Source organism: Pteropus vampyrus, unplaced genomic scaffold (assembly GCF_000151845.1).
Source record: "Pteropus vampyrus isolate Shadow unplaced genomic scaffold, Pvam_2.0 Scaffold102, whole genome shotgun sequence".
NCBI lineage: Eukaryota > Metazoa > Chordata > Mammalia > Chiroptera > Pteropodidae > Pteropus > Pteropus vampyrus.
This window is the reverse complement of record NW_011888883.1, coordinates 2,259,967-2,266,035: the sequence shown is the minus strand read 5'-3', so window position 1 is coordinate 2,266,035 and position 6,069 is coordinate 2,259,967. Positions and strand designations below refer to the sequence as shown.

At 35.9% G+C, this 6,069-nt stretch overlaps 1 protein-coding gene and 1 pseudogene across 1 annotated transcript in view; one reads left to right on the top strand and one right to left on the bottom strand.

Annotated features, from left to right (window-relative positions):
- Positions 1–6,069, bottom strand: part of UBE3D (ubiquitin protein ligase E3D) — a 147,273-nt gene that overhangs the window by 41,608 nt on the left and 99,596 nt on the right. The window lies entirely within an intron of this gene.
- LOC111742850 lies at positions 3,874–3,992 on the top strand (annotated as a pseudogene).

Genomic DNA, 6,069 nt, shown 5'->3' with positions numbered 1-6,069 from the left:
ATTGATATGAATATTCTGGAGAGTAATATGGCAAAATGTATCAAAGGCCTCAAAAATATTCATCGCCTCTGGACTAGGAAATAATTACAAATTTGGCAAAAGCTTATGCACGAGAATCTTTTCTCCAACATGATTTATTTTTTTGTACAAAAAGTTGAATTTATTGTTAATGAGAATTTAACAGTAACTTTTAGTTTGTTCACAGTTTCTAGTTTTAGAAATTCAAAACACTGTATTTTGCCTCTCAGTCCAATTGCACACACTTACAAGCGATTAGGTACTGTGTAAACAATTGATTACCATTTACAGAATATCTTTTAAAAAAATTCTTGCCAAGCAGACATGAGCTTTATCCTTAAAATTACTGAATCTTTGCCTAAATTTAAAAAAAATTAAGGAACACATATTTCATCTTGTTCTATATTTTAAAAATACTATCAATCGTTTCCTTTAAAATATTTTGATCCATTTATTCAAAAGTATTTTGAAGTTCAACTGTCCAATTTAAGGCACAATGTCGGCATTTCATAATATTTAAATTAAATAATATCCTTTTCTTGACTGTATTAGAGTCCTTGTTAGCCTGTTGGTCAGGCTTTTCTAAGATGTGAAATCTCATCTTTATCGGTCCAAATGAGCCTACTTAGAGTGAGTCACACATCTGTTCAGCTGTGTTGTTGCCATACGTGGCCCTGCAGATCTATATTATCCAAAGTTATTAACATCAGCTAGTTGACAATCCGTATCTGTCTTGTATAATGTTCAAGTAGACACATCCTCCAGACATAGTCCCTTTTTCAATGCTGGCCTCAAATAGTTTGGTGTGCCACCAGTATAAATTGGTAAAAATTCTAGTGATACTTGTCCCCAAAGCTATATCCGTGGCACTTGTCAAGGCTGTACCATTTTGATGAACTTCAGACTGAAGATCATATTAGCTGACACCACGTAACAGAGGGTGTCAGCTAATATGATCCTTCCCTCAGCATCAATGTCATCAACTTGTGTGGTCTCCTAGCCTTGACTCCAATGATATCTCTTGACTTGTTGGCTTATGTCTGGGCTTATTTTCACAAAGAAGGGCAAATCTATTATATTAAGTGGCAAGTTGAGCTTTGCAGCAGTCACAATGGCTAAACATACAGCAGATTCTCCCATGTCAGCCCTCATGAAGTCATTATTTGCAGAAGCCTTGTTAAGACTACCATCAGGGAGAAAATTCTCTCTGCACAAATACCAGTGGCACTCTACTTGCACTAAAGCTGCTCCTATACAGAATTTCTAAGAGGACTGGAGGGTCATTACATCCTGTGGCCATACTTTAAAAAGATCCAATTTTTCATTTCTCTCCCCAAGATTTAGGTGTGACCTTGACCTGAGCTTTGCTATTAGCACTTTAGAAATTCTTCTCAATAATTTTGTGAAAATATAGTAGGCATCACTTCATTGGGTAGAGTCTCTATCACGTAGGAGGCCAAGTTCTACCCAGAAGCAAGCAGGACTCCTCTCTGCTTTCTGCCAGGCCTGCCGATCCCACTTCGCTGTAGCTGAGCAAATATAAGAGTTTCTTTTTCTGCTTTAGCTCTTCATATTCATATAGACCAAGAAGTCCTCCTGCCACTATAGCCTGGGTATCTCCCCATTGGTTTGCCTCCATAGATAAGATCTCTTTGTCATGAAGCTGCCTGTACTCTGATGCAATAGCAACTCTGATATTTTCTTGGCCTTCATTCTGGTTTTCCTGGTCATTTATTTCATCTGCCTTTTTGCCTAGGATAACACGATGCTGGGGAAGTCAGGATGCAGGCCATAACAGGTTCATGCTTTGCCTGCCTTCAAAGGTTGTTCAGAATGATTACTTTTCTCTTGACTTTCCAGAAATCAATTTATCAAAACTATTTCCTGTCCATATAAATTCTGGTGCATCTTCATTTCTTTTGGCATAGACTCCTAAAACAAGATCTTTTGTCATGGTTGTGGTAGGGAGACCTTAGACCCAAAGATGCTTTCTGCCCCACGCCCACATAGGGGGCAGCACTGTTTACCATCTTAAAGACAGGAAATAGCCTCAGAGTTCATACAAAATAGTCATACAAATGAATATTATGCAACCATTAAATATTATGTTTGCAAACCAGATTCATGGCCAGGGAAACTGTTCACAAAGATAAAACGTTAAGGGAAAGAAGCAAAATCAGTTCCATTCATGATTGAATATCAAATAGATATTACAAATTATGGTTCATAATGATGGAAGTCAACAGCTTAATTGTTAAAAGCACAGACTCTGGAATGAGATCTAGGTTGGAATCTCACCTCTATCACTTAATAGCTTTGTAAACATGAACAACTTTTTGAACATTTTTGTGACTCATGTCAGTTTCCTCATGTAACAAATGTAGATAATATAATACTTATATTAGGGGCTCCTGAAAAGACTAAATGAGTTGATAAGTATAAAGTGCTTAGGAGAGAGACTATCATAAAACACTAAATATCAGGTGTCGTTATTATTAAATGAGGTAGGAAACCATTTGTAACATAAAGAAAGCAGTATTTAACATTAGACACAATACACAATCCAGTTTTGAAAAAACTGCCTTCTTTCTCCATTAACCTCCCCCGACCCCCCCGAGCGTGCATGCAGAGGAAAAAAACAGGAAGGAAAACACCAAAATGCTAATGATGAAGGATATAACTCAGGAAAATTTATTTTCCTTTTTAGACTTGTTTTTAAATTTCCGACAATCATAATACATATTTTTTAAATTAAAGAAATCCTTAATTTTTTTTAAAGGACTCCTATTCCTTCTGCTTGAACCACAGTACTCCTCAGATCCAGCATATTAATATTTTTCACAGAGATCCAAGTTAGTGATATAACTTTCAGGTTAGTAGGTAAGAGAATGAGGTCTAAAGAAAATATCAGAAAGGAAAAATTGGCAGGTTCTCTCACACCATGGAGGAGAAAAATAATTTCAGTATTTCCATGTAGAGAAACAGGTCAGCTAGTGATGACACTCATGAGAAAAGCCAGCACAGGGTTAGGGGTAAGGAAAATGAGTTTTTATCCCCTTAGGTTTAATTTGCTAAGGTTTTACATTTATGGCCTACCAAAGTCAAGATGTCCTATATACACAGAGACAAAAAAGTGATAAGGGCAAGTGACAAGATATGTCTGAAAAGAAAGTCTACTTTAAAAATAAAATATATGATTCGAAGAAGAAATAATAAAGCAAAGTCACCTTTCTTTTAATTTGGACATATTTTATGTCTTTATTTTGTTACAGTCAATCTACTGTAACAAAAATGTCCCTGGAGTGCTATCACATTTTCTGCCTGCCCAGCACCTTTTGAAACACCTTTGAAATGAAATGTCTGAGGAATTTCTTTCCTTATTGGTCCTACTTCCTGAAGTCAGAAGCCAAGAGACTTTTTCCCTAGCTTCTATGAAGCCAGGGCAGTACTGTGTGATTAGACTTCAACAACTAGATATCCTGCTCAGGACCTAGCTTTGGAAGTAAGTAATTTCAGGAAGAAACATGGAGAATCTATCCTGTGGTAACTAAAAAAGAAATATCAGTCTTTCTGAGGGCAGCAGGGCAGAGTTACCTGGGTAAGCGATATTTTCCCTAAAACAACCGGATGGCTTATTGGACTCTATTCCTGGCTGTATGCTTAACTGCCCTTTTCCCCAACCACCCCAAAAGGAGATATAAAACAAAGGTCTAATGATGATGCTTCAAAAATATTTCCTAAAGAAGGAAATCACAGCTTGCTTTACCCAAGCCCTTTCCCAGATTTTTTCAGTCATATCACTATGCCTTCTAGACTTGAATGAAGAAATGAAGTGAATAAGAATGCAAAATTTGAGTCTACAGCCATGCCACCCTGAACGTGCTCGATCTCGTCTGATCTCGGAAGCTAAGCAGGTTCAGGCCTGTTTAGTACTTGGATGGGAGACCATCTAGGAATATCAGGCGCTGTAAAGCGTTTAAAAAAAAGAAAAAAGAATGCAAAATTTGGCCAGATGTTAAAATGGATCCTGGGAACCACACACATATGAATGACTTTCTTTTTTAAGCCAATTCCTATCAACCACTAAAAACAGAACAAGTCTATGAATCTCTCAGGGACACCTGAGAACATTGTTAATGATGTTACATGTATCATAAAAAGCAGAACAGAAAATAATATGAATTTTTAAAAATATAGTTCAACTATATCCTGATTTCTGTAATCAGCTCTATATTGCAAATTACCACTTCATCATGGTAAATTTGCAAATATATTGGGAAGTTTAAAAAGATCTTTTAACACCTGTTTTAGGGACACAACAACCTTATATAAGCCCCTCTACATATTTAGAAAACGATTCATTTACCAAGTCTGCTTAAATTTTAAAACATGAATGCATTCAGTGATAATTTTATTTTGCAGAGTAGAAAGAAGCACAAGGGAGCTTCTAAATGTTGGCTCTCATTATACTTCCAATTATTTCAATTATTCCCGATTATGCAGAAGGCAATTTCCCCTCTGACAAAATGCTGGATAAAGATATCCATGGGAATCCAAATAGCAGTCTTTGTACATATGGTAAATTATATCTTGGGGGGGAACAAAAAGCTATAAGCTAGGTGATGTAATATGAATTTTTCTCATGGAAACACTATTATAACAAAGGCTTGTATAACTAAACCTATCCCAACTTTATATATAAGTGGCTACAAACATCTTATTTAATTAACTCTTCTGCATTATCTCAAACATAATTCCAAAAAAATATGGCAACTAAAATAATAAAACTATACCTACTATGATTTCTGCTTGATTTTATGATAAAAATCAAAGGTTGAAGAAATAACAAATCTTTCTTTGGGTAAATGTAACATGTTCATCCAGCCCACAAGCCAATGAATCCTTTCTTAACTTTTTTACTTCACAGATGTGGTTTTTCAATAGCCAAGTTTATCCTAAATAACCCTGGGCCCTAATCACATCTGATGGAGATGAACTCTGACTTAATGGAATTGTCTGTCTTATCATGAAACTCAGATTTTTTTTTTTTTTTTGAGGAAAAGGGTCATTTAGATGCTTTTTGAGAAAATGTCATTTTTGCTAAGCTTTCTTATAATTAAAGAATTAGATAAGAGCTTTCCATAACTAAAAACCAGAAGATTTCTGATTTTCTTAAGATTCAAGCTCAATACCATCGAATATCATTTGAATCTAAATGTTAGGGCATGGATATCTTTAAGATGAAGATAACCAACATTTACTTCTGCAGCATTTCCATCCATCAAAATGTAAATTCACACCATCGACAAGCTTTGAAGCTTTGAAATAAATGGTGGCCAAACTAAAAAACAATTAATTATTGTGTATATATTAAAACATTTTACCTCAACCTCAAGGCTTATGAATGTTATCTTACTATGGTAATAAAGTGACTTACAATCAGTGTGATGACTTCTTGATCTGTATCCCTGCTGCCTCTTGGCCCTAACTCTCAAATGGAGTCTGACGGGCCTCTAACACAGTGGTCCCCAACATTTCTGGTACTAGGGACCGGTGCTCCTATGAGAATCTAATGCTTGATGACCTGACGTAGAGCTGAGGTGGTAATGATAGCGCTGGGGAACGGCTGCAAATACAGATAAAGCTTTCCTTGCTCTCCTAGTGCTGTGCGGCCCAGTCCCTAACAGGCCACAGACTAGTACTAGTCCATGGCCCTGGGGTTGGGGACCCCTGCTCTAACAGCTCTCTTCCCTAGTTGGTAATATTATGTTCCCTTTCTTAGAATTCAAAGAATAAGGCTTGGTCTAGCTTCCTATCTTATATGAAACTTCTTTATTTTAGTTTTTTGGTATATTATCCAATATTTAAAATTATTTTGAATTTTGAAATAATTTTAGACTTAAAAGTTACAAAATAAAAATATACAGTATTTCCATATTCCCCTCACCCATTTCCCCCTAATATTAACATCTTATATAACCACAGGACAATTATCAAAACCATGAAACTGATATGTGTACAATATTTACTAAGAACACTAAGACCTTATTC